Source organism: Corythoichthys intestinalis, chromosome 14, assembly GCF_030265065.1.
Source record: "Corythoichthys intestinalis isolate RoL2023-P3 chromosome 14, ASM3026506v1, whole genome shotgun sequence".
NCBI classification, from domain to species: Eukaryota; Metazoa; Chordata; class Actinopteri; order Syngnathiformes; family Syngnathidae; genus Corythoichthys; species Corythoichthys intestinalis.
Genome location: NC_080408.1, coordinates 11,517,750 through 11,540,082, shown reverse-complemented (window position 1 = coordinate 11,540,082; position 22,333 = coordinate 11,517,750).

Below are 22,333 nucleotides of genomic sequence, written 5' to 3'. Positions count from 1 at the left end.
GCTACGTACATGCCTCCTGTTATGCCGTGTTTTTCTGCTCGTTAACATTAATAATCAAAATGGTAAAGGCGTGTGTGGCGGTCGGTTGCAGTAACAGAGAAGATAGACGGAGAGACTTTGAAGTTCTACCGTATTCTGAGAGACCCGAAGAGGAGAGCGAGATGGACTGCTGTAATTCAACAAGAAATCTGGGCACCAAACGATCACCACAGACTATGTAGTAGTCATTTTATATCTGGTAAGACGCATTTATTTAGAAGATTTTGGGCTGACAACCACAATTAAGATCATTGTGTGACGTTGGTGATTGGGGTCTATATAGTTGCCTCTTTTCCTTTGGGGGCGGAGTTGTTGTTTTGTTGGTGTTGTTGGCGGTAAGCAGAGTAAAAAGAGGGAGAAAAATACCACGACTTCCGTGTCTAATTTTTCGCCGCCAAGCAAGCGTTACAATATTAATTAAAAATGAATGAAAACTAAATACTATTAAAAATTTAAGTGACGGGTAAAAATAGATTATGACCGGATTTTTATGACCCTGTCAGTCAAAATGACAGACAACGAAAATGTCTAGCGCAACCTCTGATACAAGTATACTATTTCATCATTACAGATACAGCGGTCCCTCATTTTTCGCGGTTAATGGGGACCAGAACCCGCCGTGATAAGTTAAAAACCGCAAAGTAGCGCAACCATAATTTTTTTTTTTTTTTGTTCAATGTATTTATTCAGATTTAGCATTGGAAAGAGATACATACAATACATGTTTTTTCACTTTTTTTCCCCCCAAAGTATAATAAAAAAAAAAAAAGGTATGTACTGTATGTGTATATGTTAAGGGTCTAACAGTACATGTATTTGTATTACTATTACATGTACCGTTACACCCTTACTGCATAGGGTAGGCATAGGGGTGTGACAAAATATCGAAATGGTGATATATCGTGATACTTTGTATCCCAAAAGGTTATCGATATGCTCCTGTCAAGAATCGAAATACCGTTTTAAAAACGTGTCAATTTAAAAAAAAAAAAAAAAAAAAAAAAAAAGGCTGCCATTGATAGTGCTCAACGCTCAATCCATTTAGACTGGGAACGTTCGTTTATTGAAAACCAGAGCATTCACAGTCATTCAGTCAGATTTTCGGGGCATTTACAGGTCACTTGCTTTTCATTTTAGGGCATTTACAGGTAATTTCCTGCTGAGTTTGAGTCACTGCCTATTCATTTGGGTGATTTTCAGGTCACTTCCTGTTCTGTAATGCAAAATAAACAGTAAGTGACCTATAAAATACCCAAAAATCAACAGGAAGTAACTGAAAATCAACAGGTAAATGACCTTATATGGCCCAAAATTAATCATCACCTGGCATTGGCTGCCACTGACGGCCAGAGACTACTAGTGATAAACTCATTCCAATTCACAGCAGAAGCTTGTTTTTCTGTTGATTAGTTTTTTGTAGAATATCCTAGAATGATTTCCCGACCAATGTATCGAAAATCGTTGTATCGCCATATCGTCAGACCATCGTTATCGTGAGCTTTGTATCGCAAATCGTATCGTATTGTGAGGTACCAAGAGGTTCCCACTCCTACTGCTTACACAGTTAAATTGATTAATTTCTGTGTGGCGCTTTAAATTGAGAAAATCCACCAATCAAGCTTTTGAAAACCGTTCATAAGGGGAAAAAAAGATTCATTGAGGCATTTCATTTGTAAAATACATGTTAAAATCTTTGTCATTGGGATTGCTTTTCTCTTTAGCACAGGACTTCTTTTTTATTCGTTCAGAAAGAAAGCTGACCAATACGCGGGGTCTATAAGGCAAATTGTTGCTGGATTATTTTTAAATACTCGCTACTTTTTGAGCAGAATTCTAACTTTGTATAAGCTAATGTTCCTATAGTTGAAAGCACAAAGGTGTGTAATAAACAACTACCACATTTAGAGTTTGCATTTTGTTTTCTTACTGTACCGAAAATGAACCGAACCATGACCTCAAAACAGAGGTACGTACCGAACCGAGATTTTTGTGTACCGTTACACCACTAGTATATATACAGTGTATATATATATATAAAATCATAAATGGTTTTTAAACACTTCAAATGTAACAATTATGACGTTTTAAACATGTTACTGTCCCACTGAATTATTTTTAAACAAGAACAAAGCACTGTACTGTAGTAGAAAAATACTTGGCTTTATTAAACGCTTCTGTTACCTCCCTTGGCTGTGACTCTTGGAGTGACATGTTGAAATTACAAACTGCTCAGGATCACTTTTAACATGTGGCGTTTATTGCCGCTGAAGGAATCTGACCTTTTAGCCAAACCGCCGGAATCGCGCCAGCCGAACCGCCGGAACCGCGCTGGTGCAGCTCCAACGGGCCGGGCCGGCGGGAATCCGGCAATCCAGTCAGAAGGGCAAACTCCGTGAGTTCACTTTAGTCTTACTCAGTGGTGTTACCAGGATGCCAGGTGTGGGTGGGCATTAGTCTTACCTGGGGGGGGGGGGGGGGCAAAAAACATTTTTGAATTGAAATTTGAAAATTTGGATTTAATTATTTAGTTTATAATAATATATATATATATATATATATATTTTTTTTTAAATGCGTTTTTGAAATTATTTAATAATTTAATTTTGAAATTTTTGAATTGAAATTTTTTTAAATTAAAACTAGCGCTGTCAAAATTATCGCGTAATTAATTTTTTAAATTAATCACGTTAAAATATTTGACGCAATTAACGCATATGTCCCGCTCAGACAGTATTGTGCCTTTTGGTAAGTTTTAAAGCAAGGCTTTTTTTGCTGTCCAACAGCGAACTCTTGTGGTCGCTTTGCGACATGGTTTATTGTGTTCTTGCCAGTTCAATATGGCTGCACTACGTCTCGGGCTGACGCCTACGTTGTAATATTGTGGTTGTATGATCCTTGAACAAGATTTGTCCGTAAGTATGGTTGTTGTAAAGAATGTACATATTATGTTAGTAAGCGGAATGTTATATTTTTTGTATGAGACGCTTTTTGTTTATGTTAGCGTGCTAAGCTAACGTTGTTGCTAATGCAATGCTTGTGTACTTTTTTTTGTCGTTTTACAACGGTCTAAAGAGGACAATGGTTTGAGGCCATTTTATTAATAAATCAGATGAAAAAGGAAGAAGTCTGATTATTAAGGCGTCGTTCACTAGCTGTCTAGCTTTGGAAAAAGTAGACGCTTCGGAGTGAGGACAGCATAGACAGATTTAAATGACAGGAGAGTGAAATGCCCACTACAGCCCTTATGTACCGTAGGTTGATTGTATATATCTATCTTGTGTCTTATCTTTCCATTCCAACAGTTTATTTTACAGAATATATATATAATTTACAGAAAAATATGGCATATTTTATGGATGGTTTGAATTGCGATTAATTACGATTAATTAATTTTTAAACTGTAATTAACTCTATTAAAAATTTTAATCGTTTGACAGCCCTAATTAAAACACCTTAATGTTTTCCCAAACTGCCGTCGAGGGTACGTATTCAGAACGAAAACTACGTAGGTAGCGTCCAAAAAAAAAAAAGTACAGTACTTGGTTGAGTAATCTTGCACATGAAGCTTGAACAGGCATTCTAAAGACCCAGCTAATTTTTATATAAGGTATTTCAAAATCTAAGTTTCCGTAACATTTCCCCTTCAACAGGCAAAAACTGACCCATCTAATACTCCACTGGTTATTTTAGTGTGCCCTGATCATTCGTCTTAAATCCAAATCTCATAATTATCACCTTACAGCCCCATTCATCAGCCGACAGGCGTCATGAATTCTTGATGTAACAGTGGCAATTCCAGCAGCGCGTCCCTGCGGAGAAGCGATGATGGATGATAGCATCACTTCTCCCGCTGTCGCACTGTCTTTACCGTTTGATGCCTCAACTTGGCCTCGGGCTCCTCCGCGAGCCATTCGTTTCATCACCTCAGTCTGCTTAAACTCAGGTTGAGTGTAGAGCAGACACACTGCTGACCATCTTCTTGGCTTTTTCAAACCCGAGCATTGGTTCTTGACACTTTTTTGGGGGCATACCTTTATGTTTGACACATCCACCCGATTTTGGTTTGATCAATTGAACCGAGATCTATGAGTTTTTTTCATTCACCGATTCATGATGAATCCTTTCATGACTTTCAAAAATTAAACATCAAGATCCATCTCCATTTGAAAGTCTTTGCATAAACGCTTCACAATTTACCACAACCCAGCCCTCCAGGGTGGCTGCTTCCCATTGGGATTTATGCTGCAAAGTTTTTGTAGCACTAAAGTATGAAGTAGGGGTGTGACAATTTATCAAAAATGTGAAAAATCCTGATATTTTGAATCCCCAAAGACAGTGTTGTCTGACGCGTATTTGTGATCTGATTACTTTCTTTTAGTAACGAGCAATTTAACGCGTTCATTTTTTCAAACCAGTGATCTGATTAAAGAATAGAATAGAAAATGTTAGTACGCGTACATTTCCATGGTAACCGCTCGTTACGTTAGTTCGTGGGACTGAGAAAAGCGCGTGGAGCAAGGGTGCACATTTGAGCTGAGTGCAGCCACATGTTGAGATGTGCGATGGAATGTTGATCTGTGTGCGTCCATGAATAAACGTGACTATTTTTCCTTCATTCTGGAGGGTTCCAGCGATAGGTTGGAACCATTTCGTAGCTTTGCCATAACAACAGCGGGTAGTCGGCGAGCATTGTTTACATCATATTCGTGTTGCACATTTATGCAGTGAGGTGACGTGTTCCTTTAGCATCTTTGGGATAGGTTGTAATTTCGATTGAGTGCAAAGTGCTTAGTTTAGCCGGGACATGCCGCGGCAATACATGGGCTGGGGGGGCAGTGAGTGAAAGCCAAGCCAAGTTTATTCTTGAGTACCCTTTTATCCTGGTAGCCTTTTTTTCTTCCTCTTTGGACAAAACTTTTTGTCTCTTTTGTTACTCTGCCATCTGTGCAGAATTCACTTGAAAGCGTTCGCATCGACTTCCGTCTTTATAATGAATGGGGTAAGGGGAAAGTGACATATACCATAAAACGGTCAGCTTAATGTTTTGTTTTTTTTTTTTTTTGTGGTAGGGTTCTTGCCGCCCTCCTCAAGGTCAATTAGTGTCGGTGAAAGCAGAACAGACCCCACAAGATATAAAAGAGGTGACATTCAACTAGTTGTCAGTCGACGTATTATCACAAATTAGGGGTGCACGATATCCATTTTTTGAAACCGATATCAATAACTTCTGCTTCTGCTCCTTTAGGCCGATACCGATACGATAACCGATAATATATATGTATGTATGTATGTATGTATGTATGTATGTATCCGCTCTGAGACCCCCAATTTGGCCAACTTCCAAAATTGTCCGATATGCATGTGTGATACATCATTGGAAAGCTTAAAATCTCAATTTTCTGGGGGAAGAAAAATTTTGAACAGGAGGGCATTTTTTTTTTTTTTTTTTTTAATGTTTTTCAAACAGCAAAACCCTATCTGGAGGTGAGAGCACGCGAGAGCAGAATTACAGACGCCATGACTTTAACGAGATATTATCGCGTACTTACCTTGTTTTGATCCAAAAACTCCATGTAGCATGTATCAGTGAGTGTCAAGACACAGCTGTGAATGGCCACGGCTGGATTTTGGGGGGATTTTATGGGTGAAACATTGTAATATAACAAGGGTCGCAATGCAGAAATCGCAGACATCAAGGAGTGGTCGAGATTTTCTTTCTCATATATTTACTAGGGCTGTCAAAATTATCGTGTTAACGGGCGGTAATTTTTTTAAAAAATTAATCACGTTTAAATATTTGACGCAATTAACGCACATGTCCCGCTCAGACAGATTTAAATGACAAAAACAAAAGCATTAAGAGGGGTTTTAATATAAAATTTCTATACCTTGTATTAACATTTATCTATTAAGAACTACAAGTCTTTCTATCCATGGATCGCTTTAAGAGAATGTTAATAATGTTAATGCACTCTTGTTGATTTATTGTTATAATAAACAAATACAGTCCTTATGAACCGTATGTTGAATGTATATATCCATCTTGTGTCTTATCTTTCCATTCCAACAATTTATTTTACAGAATATATATATATAATTTACAGAAAAATATGGCATATTTTATAGATGGTTTGAATTGCGATTAATTGTGATTAATTACGATTAATTAATTTTTAAGCTGTAATTAACTCGATTAAAAAAGTTAATCATTTGACAGCCCTAATACAGTGCCTTGCAAAAGTATTCGGCCCCCTTGAATCTTGCAACCTTTCGCCACATTTCAGGCTTAAAACATAAAGATATGAAATTTAATGTTTTTGTCAAGAATCAACAACAAGTGGGACACAATCATGAAGTGGAACAACATTTATTGGATAATTTAAACTTTTTTAACAAATAAAAAACTGAAAAGTGGGGCGTGCAATATTATTCGGCCCCTTTACTTTCAGTGCAGCAAACTCACTCCAGAAGTTCAGTGAGGATCTCTGAATGATCCAATGTTGTCCTAAATGACCGATGATGATAAATAGAATCCACCTGTGTGTAATCACGTCTCCGTATAAATGCACCTGCTCTGTGATAGTCTCAGGGTTCTGTTTAAAGTGCAGAGAGCATTATGAAAACCACCAGGCAGGTCCGAGATACTGTTGTGGAGAAGTTTAAAGCCGGATTTGGATACAAAAAGATTTCCCAAGCTTTAAACATCTCAAGGAGCACTGTGCAAGCCATCATATTGAAATGGAAGGAGCATCAGACCACTGCAAATCTACCAAGACCCGGCCGTCCTTCCAAACTTTCTTCTCAAACAAGGAGAAAACTGATCAGAGATGCAGCCAAGAGGCCCATGATCACTCTGGATGAACTGCAGAGATCTACAGCTGAGGTGGGAGAGTCTGTCCATAGGACAACAATCAGTCGTACACTGCACAAATCTGGCCTTTATGGAAGAGTGGCAAGAAGAAAGCCATTTCTCAAAGATATCCATAAAAAGTCTCGTTTAAAGTTTGCCACAAGCCACCTGGGAGACACACCAAACATGTGGAAGAAGGTGCTCTGGTCAGATGAAACCAAAAAACGATATGTTTGGCGTAAAAGCAACACAGCTCATCACCCTGAACACACCATCCCCACTGTCAAACATGGTGGTGGCAGCATCATGGTTTGGGCCTGCTTTGCTTCAGCAGGGACAGGGAAGATGGTTAAAATTGACGGGAAGATGGATGCAGCCAAATACAGGAACATTCTGGAAGAAAACCTGTTGGTATCTGCACAAGACCTCAGACTGGGACGGAGATTTATCTTCCAACAGGACAATGATCCAAAACATAAAGCCAAATCTACAATGGAATGGTTCAAAAATAAACGTATCCAGGTGTTAGAATGGCCAAGTCAAAGTCCAGACCTGAATCCAATCGAGAATCTGTGGAAAGAGCTGAAGACTGCTGTTCACAAACACTCTCCATCCAACCTCACTAAGCTCGAGCTGTTTTGCAAGGAAGAATGGGCAAGAATGTCAGTCTCTCGATGTGCAAAACTGATAGAAACATACCACAAGCGACTTGCAGCTGTAATTGGAGCAAAAGGTGGCGCTACAACGTATTAACGCAAGGGGGCCGAATAATATTGCACGCCCCACTTTTCAGTTTTTTATTTGTGAAAAAAGTTTAAATTATCCAATAAATTTTGTTCCACTTCACGATTGTGTCCCACTTGTTGTTGATTCTTGACAAAAAATTAAAATTTTATATCTTTATGTTTGAAGCCTGAAATGTGGCGAAAGGTTGCAAGGTTCAAGGGGGCCGAATACTTTAGCAAGGCATTGTATTTACCCTTTTAAGTTTTTTTTTCCAATTTTTCTTCGTTCGGATCGATTATTTAGTATCCAACATATCGGAGAAAATGCAACAGTAACAAAAAAATACAATTAAGCGATAGTTATGAGATAGATATCCGTGACTTTTTTACAGATGCCATTTTTTTCATTGTGACATAATTTGTTTAAAAAGTTTAAAATAGTGAATGAAGAGATGTGAATGAATTTTTTTTTTTTTAACTTTTTTTTTTTTAAACGAAGTATGAGACATCAATTAATGATTCTAAGCTAAAAACGACAGACATTTTGAACAATAAATCTTATTAATTACCTTTGTTTTATGGCTGGGTTAAAACAAAAGCGGTTGCGCGACGTCTGTAAACAGGGGTTTTCAGGGTAAAACGGACAAATTAAAAATAGTTTGTGGGCTTAATGCGCCATGAATCTGCTATGGCCGCATATAGACATGTTCTATCGAACACAACAGTTGTTTTGGCTTAAAATACAGCAGTTTCTTTTAAAGAGGAGTGCAAGAGCAGAAACTGCTTTTTCTATCTTGTCTGTGTTTTCCGCCATATATTTTTCAGTTTATATTCACCTGAGTTTTTGAACACCTGTAGGTCAAAAATACTAGTTGTGGATTCAGCAAAGATTTGCCTTTGACCTAACCAGAATTTTCATGATGACATGAACATTATTATAATGAACAAAACAAAGACAAGAACAGTTTTGACTTAAAATAAAGTGCCCATATTAGTTTTTTTTTCAAATAAATATAATTTGAGTCCATCACAATCAATCAGTTAATATCATTGACAATGTGTTTTCCTGAACAATAAGCACGGAACTAAAACAAACATAAACCCAACAGGTATTGTGCTTTGTCAGCAGATAAAAAATTTAGTGCAACAGGAGAGGAGAGTTTTGTGGTCTTGATCCATGAAACAACTTTCTTTAACTGGCAATTATAGGACAGCAAGCCTATCAATAACCAAAAGGCCTCTCAATAACTTGTAAACAAAAAACTGTAAAATGCAAACATTTGCTGATTGTCGTAGTATGGTTCATCACTCAGTGATGGAAAAATAAGGCCTCTCGAACAGTAACAAAACTTTGCATACTGGCAAAACAGGAGTGGAAGCAAACGCACACATCCCAATCAACCGACACTATGCCAAAATTAATATTAATAGGCCCGATAATACAGTTGTGGTCAAAAGTTTACATACACTTGTGAAGAACATAATGTCATGGCTCTCTTGAGTTTCCAGTTATTTCTACAACTCTGATTTTTCTCGGATAGAGTGATTGGAAGAGATACTTCTTTGTCACAAAAAACATTCATGAAGTTTGGTTCTTTTATGACTTTATTATGGTTGAACAGAAAAAAGTGATCAAATCTGCTGGGTCAAAAATATAGATACAGCAGCGCTAATATTTGGTAACATGTCCCTTGGACATTTTCACTTCAATTAGGTGCTTTTGGTAGCCATCCACAAGCTTCATGCAAGCTTCTGGTTGAATCTTTGACCACTCCCTTTTGACAGAATTGGTGCAGTTCAGTTAAATTTGATGGCTTTCTGACATGGACTTGTTTCTTCAGCATTGTCCACAAGTTCTCAATGGGGTTTAAGTCAGGACTTTAGGAAGGCCATTCGAAAACCTTAATTCTAGCCTGATTTAGCCATTCCATTACCACTTTTGATGTGTGTTTGGGGTCATTGTCCTGTTGGAACACCCAACTGCGCCCAAGACCCAATCTTCGCGCTGATGAGGTTAGGTTATCTTGAAGAATTTGAAGGTAATCCTCCTTCTTCATAATCCCATTTACTCTCTGTAAAGCACCAGTTCCATTGGCAGCAAAACAGCCCCACAGCATAATACTACCACCACCGTGCTTGACGGTAGGCATGGTGTACTTGGGGTTAAAGGCCTCACCTTTTCTCCTCCAAACATATTGCTGGGCATTGTGGCCAAACAGCTCGATTTTTGTTTCGTCTGACCACAGAACTTTCCTCCAGAAGGTCTTACCTTTGTCCATGTGATCAGCAGCGAACTTCAGTCGAGCCTTAAGGTGCCGCTTTTGGAGCAAGGGCTTCCTTCTCGCACGGCAGCCTCTCAGTCCATGGAGATGCAAAACACGCTTGACTGTGGACACTGACACCTGTGTTCCAGCAGCTTCTAATTCTTGGCATATCTGCTTTTTGGTGATTCTCGGTTGAATCTTCACCTTCCTGACCAATTTTCTCTCAGCAGCAGGTGATAGCTTGTGTTTTCTTCATGATCGTGGCAGTGACAAAACAGTTCCATGCACTTTATACTTAAAAAAATTGTTTGCACTGTTGCTCTTGGGACCTGCAGCTGCTTTGAAATGGCTCCAAGTGACTTTCCTGACTTGTTCAAGTCAATGATTTGCTTTTTCAGATCCATGTATGTATATTTTTGACCCAGCAGATTTGATCACTTTTTCTGTTAACCCATAATAAAGCCATAAAAGAACCAAACTTCATGAATGTTTTTTGTGACAAAGAAGTATCTGTTCCCATCACTCTATCGGAGAAAAATCAGAGTTGTAGAAATAACTGGAAACTCAAGAGAGCCATGACATTATGTTCTTCACAAGTGTATGTAAACTTTTGACCACAACTGTATATAATGTTATTGGATTTATTGGGATGACGCATTAATCGTTAATTATCGTGCACCTCTATCACAAATATTATGAAAATATTTTATAAAGGTTGAAAAGTTACCCAGTGTTGCTTTAATAAAAACTGCGTTTTAGTTTTAGCTAATAAAACAAACTATAAGCACCGAACCGTGACTTATGTGTAATGTTACACCCCTACATCTATTATAATTTGGTTTGTTGTAAAGCACTCTGAGGACTTCTTAGGTTTTTGTAAAGGACTATATTAAAAAATTTGATTTAACTTGATCTGACTTTGCTTACTTTTTACCGATCGCTGCCAGTCCCTCTAAATTAAAATGCATTGGACATCTATCCCCGTCAATGGCAGCCAATGACTTAATTCTACCCTGATAGAAGTAGTGTGCCATAAAAGTAAACACTTTTTGGGTCAAATGTGCTCAACAAGTGAGGCAGACATTGACAAGTAAAAAAAGAAAAAAACTACCAAATTTAGCTGCCGAGACCTTGGCTGGGTCACCGCATGTTTTGGTGCAGACGTCAGAGACTCAGAGACGAATTGGAAGAACGCAATAGCTTTTTTCTTTCTTTCTTTTATTAACGGAACGCTGAATGAGTTGTGAGATGTTGAAGGTCAAGCTTTCTTGCGTTATTGCAAAGTCTTTGTCCGGTGTTTAATAGAGGGACATTGACTTGACGACATGCGGTCGTCTATTCAGACGGAAGCATGGATCGTTTCTTTCCTCTGCAGCCCTAAGTGGCCCCGGACCAATAGGAATAAACCCCCAGTGTGAGCGTGAGAGTGACTTCGATCACTTTGCGCTGTTACGCACATACCCAACCTGTAACATAAGCTTACGTTTGTGCCAAGGTGCAATAGGGCCAAACTGAAAATCCAATAAAACCAATTAAATGACTACAATAAAGTCGCACCCTCGCAATAAAAAAGTATGATTCTTAATAGAGTTATAACAATACTTAAATGGTTAGCTGTGACTGTACAGGGCTGAGGTTTTTCAGTGTTGAATTGATTATAAAGCACAACTCTCATCTTTTAAACACCCCTTTTTTTTCTTGGATATGAGAATTCTTTTCGTTTATGTAGTTTATTATCTGAAAAATATGCAGCTTTTTCGATGAAAAAATGCCCATCAACAATGCCAAGCAGGGCCGGCCCAGCCTATACGCAGACTACGCAGCTGCTTAGGGCCCCTGACCACTTGGGGGCCTCCAATCTGGCAATTGTTTTTTTTTTTTTTTTTTTTTAACTGCATTAGCTTTATTTGACTTTTGTGAGTTTTGATACTTGATTACAAGCTTTAAAAAAAAGTTCTTCCTTAACCTCTTTCTTTCATCATGATCATTTGGGGGGAGAAGTTTTAAGTATACAGTGCAACAAAATCTGATTAATATACAAAATATGGACGTATGGGTTTCACAGTATACTGTGACGAAATGGTGGGCCAAAAATACCGGCCCCTTTGTATTATTTTGCTTAGGGCCCCCAAATGGCCTGGGCCGGCCCTGATGCCAAGTAAAAACACACAACTTAAAACACCTACAGACACACAACTTCAATTCAATTCAATTTTGAACTCCAAGACACGTGTCAACTTGATAGCTCGATGATAGAAATGAATCAGACCCAGCCAAGGATTGCCTGCTTCGAAGACTGTATAGAATACAAGATACAGTGGGGCAAATAAGTATTTAGTCAACCACTAATTGTGCAAGTTCTCCGAATTGAAAATATTAGAGAGGCCTGTAATAGTCAACATGGGTAAACCTCAACCATGAGAGACAGAATGTGGAAAAAAAAAAAAAACTGAAAATCACGTTGTTTGGTTTTTAAAGAATTTATTTGCAAATCATGGTGGAAAATAAGTATTTGGTCAATACCGAAAGTTCATCTCAATACTTTGTTACGTACCCTTTGTTGGCAATAACGGAGGCCAAACGTTTTCTGTAACTCTTCACAAGCTTTTCACACACTATTGCTGGTACGTATTTTGGCCCATTCCTCCATGCAGATCTCCTCTAGAGCAGTGATGTTTTGGGGCTGTCGTTCGGCAACACTGACTTTTAACTCCCTTCTCACCCCGTGGCGTCAAAATGATAACAAGAACGGTGAGCAAAAATCCCAGAACCACACAGGGGGACATAGTGAATGACCTACAGAGAGCTGGGACCACAGTAACAAAGGCTACTATCAGTAACACAATGCGTCGCCAGGGACTCAAATCCTGCACTGCCAGACGTGTCCCCCTGCCGAAGAAAGTACACGTCCAGGCCCGTCTGCGGTTCGCTAGAGAGCATTTTGATGATCCAGAAGAGGACTGGGAGAATGTGTTATGGTCAGGTGAAACCAAAATAGAACTTTTTGGTAGAAACGCAGGTTCTCGTGTTTGGAGGAAAAAGAATACTGAATTGCACCATACCCACTGTGAAGCATAGGGGTGGAAACATCAGGCTTTTCCTGCAAAGGGACCAGGATGACTGATCTGTATAAAGGAAAGAATGAATGGGGCCATGTATCGAGAGATTTTGAGTGATAATCTCCTTCCATCAGCAAGGGCATTAAAGATCAGACGTGGCCGGGTCTTTCAGCATGACAATGATCCTAAACACACAGCCAGGGCAACAAAGGAGTGGCTTCGTAAGAAGCATTTCAAGGTCCTGGAGTGGCCTAGCCAGTCTCCAGATCTCAACCCCATAGAAAATCTGTGGAGGGAGTTGAAAGTCTGTGTTGCCCAACGACAGCCCCAAAACATCACTGCTCTAGAGCAGGGGTCCCCAACCTTTTTTGCACCACGGACCGGTGTGATTTGGGTCTTTTTTTCACGGACCGGTGTTCTGTCAATTTTTGACCCTATAAAATTTTGCTCCCAAAGCTTTTGTGGCGGTGAAAAAAGCCCTCTTATATTCAGTTGGACTCTCAATGTTATCCAACGGTGCTAAAAACTATTTACATCATAAACATACATGTGCAACACGAAAATGGCATAAATTAATGCTTAACGACACGGCAAAGTCGTTAAGTGAGAGAGCTGCGTGCAGTTGTTGTGTGCAGCTAACATGGCAAACGTAAGTTAATATTCCTTTCTTTAAAGAAAGCTTGTAGTGTCTACATTGGAATCGCTCCATTCGCGGTCATTTTTAACGTTACACGCATGCCAAATTTGTCAGAACACCGGCAACGTGCGGCAGAAAAATACACTTATTAAAAACACATTTATTTTTAGCCCCGTAGTGTTAAGTGCAGGGAAAATACAACTCACGCGCTGAATCAGTGGGAGGCCTGAGCTTGTTTTGTTTGTTTCAGTGCTCTCCTAGCGATGTCAGGATATTCCAAAATGACTTTAATCCAGAACCTCGGTAGAGTTGTTGTCTCAAATGTACGTTTAAGGTCGCCGTGATTTGCGATCTCTACAAGCTGATATTCCTGTTGCACAGACATGCTCGAATCACTCAGTTTATTCACATACGGGTCACGAATCCACTCCTTTGCAGTTCGTGGGTCTTTAGTGGTTGGGAAGTAGCATAGTTTTTGTTTTCTTCGCGGTTGTAGGCTCATCTTCTGGCTCGTGAGGTTCCCTTTTTCCCGTAGAAAATCTGTCCAAAGACGTCTGTTTTTCAGTCATTCTAGTGTGGGACTGTGGGGGCTAATTACTTCCGGGAACAAATGTGATGGGCGACGACCTACGTCATACATTATTATCGAGGCCAAGCACACATAGATATACAAAACAAGATGTACTACAGTCCAATTAATGCATTTCTATGACGACCTCCCATTCTGTAGTTGTATATCTAGAGTAGACAGGGATATTGTAGTGTAAGCTGCACAAGCCAAAGTCAATTGGCCAGAACGCAGTCGTTAATAAATTATTTATTATTTCTGCGCGGCCCGGTACCAAATGCGCCACGGACTGGTACTGGTCCACGGCCCAGTCGTTGGGGACACCTGCTCTAGAGGAGATCTGCATGGAGGAATGGGCCAAAAAACCAGCAACAGTGTGTGAAAAGCTTGTGAAGAGTTACAGAAAACGTTTGGCCTCCGTTATTGCCAACAAAGGGTACATAACAAAGTATTGAGATGAACTTTTGGTATTGACCAAATACTTATTTTCCACCATGATTTGCAAATAAATTCTTTAAAAATCAAACAATGTGATTTTCAGTTGTTTTTTTTTTCCCACATTCTGGCTCTCATGGTTGAGGTTTACCCATGTTGACAATTACAGACCTCTCTAATATTTTCAAGTGGGAGAACTTCCACAATTAGTGGTTGACTAAATACTTATTTGCCCCACTGTATATATCAGGGGTACAATGTATAGCTCAAGCCAAGAGCTGTGACCACGCAGAAGTACAAAGACAATGCACAAGTCAAGGGTTTATATATGCTTGTTGAAAGGGCGTTGCTTACTATGAAAACGATACCTACTATGAAAGCAAAAACAAAACTTATTACAGCCCACCTCTGGTGATTTTCAGCTGAAAAACATTGTGAATTACAACCTTGGGAACTTATCCGTTGCTGGCAAGAAAGGGAGTGAAAATCAGATAAGAGTCCACAGAAACGCTTTGTATTATGTTCAAAGAAATAGGTAGAGCACACGAACATGAATCGATACAGTCACAGCTAGGGATGGGAATCGAAATCCGATTCCAATTCCGAACCGGTTCCTAATGTTTCGAGGCCTCGACATCACGATGAAAAAGCCTGAGCGATCCCTTTAACGATTCCTAAAGACGCGTATTGCGTCGTGACGTGCCTTGTTGTCCAGATGCATCAAACTAGCATGGCGCCAAGAACCACTCGCTCCAAAGTTTTGCTACACTTCACCAGGAAAGAGGGTGAAAATGAAAGGTTACGATGGTTTAGCACGAGCATTGCAGCCGTAAACATAACAATGACAGCACGTAGGTTCAAACGCTCGAAAGTGTGTCTTCACTTCATGGGAAAAAATTACAACAAAGCGACTTGCAGTCATTGGCAAGGTGGAGATAACTGCATCGGGAGGCAATACAACTGCACTGTCCTCACCGAGATGCTAAGGCTCAGTCCTGGCTACACAGCTAGCTAAACTCCCGATGACGATGCAGAAGACGCTGGTATAATTTGTTGACTTTATTCAACCATCACTTGAAGAGTGAAACTAAAAATAGAAATGAAACAAATCAATTTCGTCCCCAATAACAAACAGGTTTGCATCAACGTAAATCAGCGATGATTAGCTGCTAATACAGTAATAACACAGTTAGCATGCGTTCACTAGCATTAGCACATCATTCAAACCACTACACAACTGGATTTAAGTGTCCAATCGCGAGTGGAAACACACAGCAACAACACAAAAGATGATACAAACAGGCGTTGCCTCTGTAGATATTTTACAAACATTAACAAAGAACGTAGGCTCGTGAAAGTGTTTCCCTCTCTCACTAACTCGCTCACTCGCTTGGATGCGGCACTTCTTCGTGTGTAAGCGCGCTCTTCTTCACGTGAGCCCGTTCTTCTTCGCGTGAGGAAGCGCAAGGGCGCCCCCACTTGAGCGTGAAAGCACCATAAAAACTAAAAGGCATGCATTTCATTATAATGGTAAATAATACACTTTAACTGTACAGGGGTCTCCAAACTACGGCCCGCGGGCCGCTTCCACATTTGGTCCGTCCCCCTGAACAATACCAGAGAGCATTTAGAATGTTTTTTTTTCTCAGTAGTGTTATTTATTTCCTGGCCTTTTTCTATGAAGAACTCAAGAGAGGGTTATTTGGTTATCATCTATTTAATTAATCGTGTTATTATTTATTATTATCATATTATTATTTTTATTTTATTTACTTTTGTTCCGTGAAGAATTTTATCACAATAGATTGGTTTGTTTACATTTAAAAAAACCCAGAAGCCATTCATTTACGAATGTGATTGCACTTTAGTTTACATATTTAAATGTTCAGATATTAAGATTTGAATGAGGCAAAATAACATGCTTTTCTCTCAAATATATTGTTATAATCATTCGTTTCGGATGAACTGGAATTATTTTCTGTATAAAAATTAATTTGGTGTTCAAAAAGTCTTTTTTCAAACTTGAGTCTTGAAAAAGAAGGGGTCGTCTTGTAATCAGGGCCGTCTTATATTTGGGCCAATGCGGTAATTCAACTCACCTGATCAGCTGAAAAACTACTGGGGAAAATACTTGGATAAAAAGAATATCCTGTAAAATATTGGAGGAGAGAGGCTGAAGCAATGAAATTTTGCGTCTCTCTTCGTCGTGTTTTCCCCGTTGTGAATAATTCCCCCTCAATGGGCTTGAAGGAGAAAAGACGCACCTGCGGACAGCACCAACCAAAACAAGTGCCGCTCGGCTGACGCTGCCCCGCGTGCGCCCGCCGGGAAGGCCGAATCTCGCGCGTCCTCTTATGTTAACCCTTTGTACTGACTCCATGTTTCAAAAGCTTGAAGAACCCTCACCGAAAACAGGTTGACAATTTATTCGTCGACAATGGTAAAAACAAGGCAAAAACAGACGACGGAGGGACAATTCTGGATCCAAAACAAGGCTATATGTTTCCGAGCAGAAAAAAATCTGTGTTATCTCAGTGTCCTGTCTTTTTAAAGTCTTTGCTGAGGCGGGCCTTGTCGAAGGCGTTTCTGGGCGTTGCTTTTGGGCCATCCCCTCTGTGGCCGGTTTTGGGCGGCTTAGGTTCGTGCACATATTGGGACGCCCGCTATCAACTTTGCTGTCCGGGCTGGTTGTACTTGTTTTAGGACAAGGCGCTTTGTCCTTGGAGTTTGCTGGGAGAGCTGATTACCCGAGTTGGTGCGTCAATCTTGTGATAAGACGGCATTGTGTATCTCTTCTATTTCTTCTCATTAAACTATGGTGTGCTATTTATTTTATATTAGTAGTGTAGTCCTACCATAAATATGAAAATGATACTATTTCCTGATTAATTATATTATGTGTGTTAGACTAATGCAAACAGTTAGACTGTGCCTACGAAAACCTGTACCATATGTATGTGTTAGACTAATGCAAACAATTATATGGTGTGTGCGATGACGATATCTTTTCTCCTTCAGGCTGCATACTAAATCAGATGAAATCGTGACTCCGCTGACGTCATCCACCTATTGGGGACGCTAGAGCCCTATAATGGTAGGCGTGGCTAACCAGCAGATTAAAAGACTAATTTCTCGTCATCTGCGCTTTGCTAAATTGTTGTATATAGTCGAATCGTCTCAAAATATGATTCTAATTTACATAATAATCCTATTTAAGACTTTTTTTCTCGTGTCGTACGCACTTTTAATGTTTTTAATATGATTGTACAGTGACCATGTGTTCCAGAAAGGCGACTTCAAATAAACTGTATTATTAATAATTTTTATAAAAGCGTAAATACAGACAGTGCGCCCTGTGGATTGGTGAGCCATATTAGCTGCTAAATTCAAGGTTTAGTCACAACATTTGTTTTATGTTCGGTTAGCGGAAGATCAATGGTTGTAAAGACTGACTGCTTTTGTGATCTTAATCATCTGAAAATCAATGCTCAGGGAAAAAAATAGCAACATAATTGTACTTGTCTCATTTATCGTATCTTTTTTCAGTGTTACTATGACATAATGTTGCCTTATGGATGCCAGAAATTTGTTTGAATACGGGCACAGTTCAATGCAGAAGTATAGGATTTTTACAATCTATTTAACACAAATAATTTTCAGTGTTTGGACGTAAATGCGTATCAGTAAAATTTAAATAATCTGCTGATCCCTCCTGGATTTTACGACCGCTAGTTTCAAACTTAAGACTCTCAGTGTTATTTACAGTCACAACATTTAAATGACACGGAATTATTGAGCCGTAAAAAGGAAGCATCAGTGACAGCCACAAGTGCTGTCTACATGTGGCCCATTAGTATGCAGTGCTAAAGTTCTCAGTCATCAATATGTCCGCATGCTTGTGTTAATGTCACCCGGACTCTGCTGTCACTCATTTCCGCTCATCGGCTGATTAAAAGGCATCAATAAAGTCCAAGAGGTGACACTGGCGTGTGTGTGTGGACACCTCCACAGCAGATGAATGTTTTAGCGAACTAGCAAGAAAAGTATCACGTCTCTGAAGAGGCACAGTTGACACCAGTGACACATTTCACGCCAAAATACAACGCTCATTGTGTTCATGTGACTCAGAGCGATGAAGCTCTGCAGGCTATGCCTCGCAAAAACCACCGCTGTTGACATTCCTCGCACTTTGCGTCGGCAATCAATTGCTCTAGTTGGATTCCACGGGCATACATACCGGGACAGCAACCTGAGAAGATAATAAAGTCAACTCAAGATTAGTGATTGACGCAATGACAGCCAATGAGTTAAATACTAACATGCAGACTATAGGCCTGTAGTGGCTAATGGCGTACCGCACGCATTCTATTTTTAGACCGTGACGTCACATCGTAAAGTGGAAGTAAAGCAGAAGTGGAACATTATAGACCCGCCCTCGCATGAAACACTGTTAATTTTGCTACTTTTCCCCGGTAATCTTTCAAAAACGAACATGCCGATCACACATTGCATTTTTTGGAACTTGTAGAAACGCCTCTAGACACCAACTCGGTGAATCCATTCACATTTCATATGCAGTAAACATTTTGTTGGGTTGGCATGGTCTTTCAGAGGACAAAGAGGTAAGCCATTTGGATACTTTTAATAGGGCTGTCAAAATTAGCGCGTTAACGGGCGTTAATTAATTTTTTAAATTAATCACGTTAAAATATTTGACGCAATTAACGCCAATGCCCCGCTCAAACAGATTAAAATGACAGCCCAGTGTCATGTCCACTTGTTACTTGTGTTTTTGGGTGTTTTGTCGCCCTCTGCTGGTGCTTGGGTTCGACTGATTTTATGGGTTTCTGCACCATTAACATGGTGTAATTATTGACATCAACAATGGCGAGCTACTAGTTTATTTTTTGATTGAAAGTTTTGCAAATTTTATTAAAACGAAAACATTAAGAGGGGTTTTAATATAACATTTCTATAACGTGTTTTAACATTTATCTTTTAAGAACTACAAGTCTTTCTATCCATGGATCGCTTTAATAGAACGTTAATGTTAATGCCATCTTGCTGATTTATTGTTATAATAAACAAATACAGTATTTATGTACAGTATGTTGAATGTATATATCCGTCTTGTGTCTTATCTTTCCATTCCAACAATAATTTACAGAAAAATATGGCATATCTTATAGATGGTTTGAATTGCGATTAATTACGATTAATTAATTTTTAAGCTGTGATTAACGCAATTAAACATTTTAATCGTTTGACAGCCCCAATTGTTGACTTATTTTTTAGCGTCATTATTCCCGGGATATCTCCCCATGTCTGAAAGCCATGACATGATGAAATCCTGCGTCACCTTACACGGCAATTTACTGAGATATAAGTCTTATAGGGGCTTATGTGGGTATTTACTTACATGCTGTTATCACCCTCCCTGATGTAAGTGTGTATGCATGCAGCTCCGCCCACTAATCAGGGTCTGTGATGAGATACGTTAGCTACGAGCCGTGGTGCTGGGCTGGTTTGATCGATAAAAAGAGGAAGGCAGGAGTGGAAAATATAAGGATTTAGAAGAGAATAGCGCTGATAAATGAATAATCAAAATATGCTGATAAACTGTATATGTATACATATATATATATATATATATATATATATATATATATATATATATATATATATATATATATATATATATATATATATATATGTGTGTATGTGTGTGTGTGTGTGTGTATGTATATGTGTGTATATATATGTATGTATATATATAAGACCTGTCAACAATAACGCGTTAACGACCATGAGTAATCTGGAAAAATCAACGCATATTAACGCATTACAAAAAATAATAACGGAATTTCCCACCTGCAATGTCATGGACGTGCATGGCCCTCATTGGCATCTGTGTACATGTGCTTTAATGCAATGTAAAAGCCATTGAAATGAATGGGACATTTTGGACGTACATGGCTGTCAATGGCATTGACTTACTCGGGCGCTAATGTCAATGGGCTGTTATGGTTAAATGGTAAAAATTAACAAGAACTTATGTTTTTCTGCCATTGAAAAATAAATGGGAAATTTGGACGTACATGGCTGTCAATGGCATCCCATTAAAAATGAAAGGGACAGTTTTTGACGAATTTTGGGGGAACTGTAAGTTTTTGCCAAATTCTGTATACAACTTTTATGCCCCTTACAGTCCTGGATTTTTTTATTATGTATAAAATGATGTGATTTGGTCAACAATTGGAGGACAAGGAGTGTTTTGATTTTTTTTATTTTTCCCAAAAAACCTGCATGTAAGGGCAAACGGAAAATATTAAGGGGTCATTCGACAAATTGCCTGCATCACGTGAAAATTCAGGTCATTTTGATATTCGAACGGTGAGGGTCGGTCAAACGGTTTGGGCTGTGCGGCGGGCCGAAGAAACACCATTCAAAAAAATGATTGAATAAAAGGAATTTTATTAAATGGGCTTTTGCAAGGCCCATATAATTATTTCAAAATTCCTGATAAAAACTGGGCCGGTCTGTGGCATGAAACTCCAGGGCTGAAAATGAGTCTGGCTCTGACCCGGATTCCAAGTCCTAGCAAAAATGTTGTTTGCTGTACAAATAGCAGGCTACAAGTTTAGCATCATGCGCAAATCCAAATAAAATAGATGCCGATTGGAAATTCAGTTGAATCACCCACACTTTATTTTCTCACATGTAGCCTACGAGCAGAACACGCGTGTACGCTAGCGTCACTAGAACCGTCATAGCGCTTCAGGTATTAATATAATTGAAATGTCATTGAGTTCATCTATCAGTCTGATTTGACCATGAAAGGCCAGTAATATAAGTTAAACCTGAGGCAGCTATTAGGGCCAAATCCTTGAATGCACGTGCGCGTGTGTGTATGTGTGTCTCAAGCGCGGACGTGGCCCCCTCACCACCTTCTCTTGAGATTAGAGTGCAATAAAGGAGGATGAACGTCCAGAAAGTGCTGCAGACTTGGCCTTACTGGAAATCAATCCGCTCGGTAACCCCCCACCCCGCACACATACACACGCATATGTACCCATACGGCAGGTTTAGGTGGGAGCAACAACAAGCGAGAAAAGGGATCTGAGTGAAGAAATAGAGAAACGAGGGAGGGGTGTGATGGGCAGAAAAGGCGAGGAGATGCCTGATTGAAAGCATTACACTCAGCCGGCGTGGTGGGCTGCCTTCAGCACTCGCGTTTGAGAGGTCAGAGTGAGCCGGTGCGGCAAGCCAGCAGAGGCTTGTTTGTTATTTGACTGCTGGTTGTTTACTGGAGCAAAACCAAAAGCTAACTGTGCATATTAATTTGGGGCTGAGGGGAGTGAAAGATTTATGAATAAACTATTACTACAGAAATGTTCACTTTAAGATTTGCATTAGAGATGTCCCGATCGATCGGGATTGGGTCCGATCACGTCATTTTCAAAGTATCGGAATCGGCAAAAAAATATCGGACATGCCTTTTTTTAACATATATATATATTTTTAAATTAAATCGTTTTCTATTTGTATTTAACGTTACAGACATAATATGTTACACTCATCAAGAGTCCGTCCTGGGAGTGGATGTCTCCTGACAATGGTTCTCCCCAAGGTTTCTCATCTTTCCCATGGGGTTATTGGAGTTTTTCCTTGCCGCCATGGAGGGTCTAAGGATGGGGGATGCCAAGGACATGAACTTCACCTACTGTTTCTGACTGTGTATCCTTTTGACTCTGCA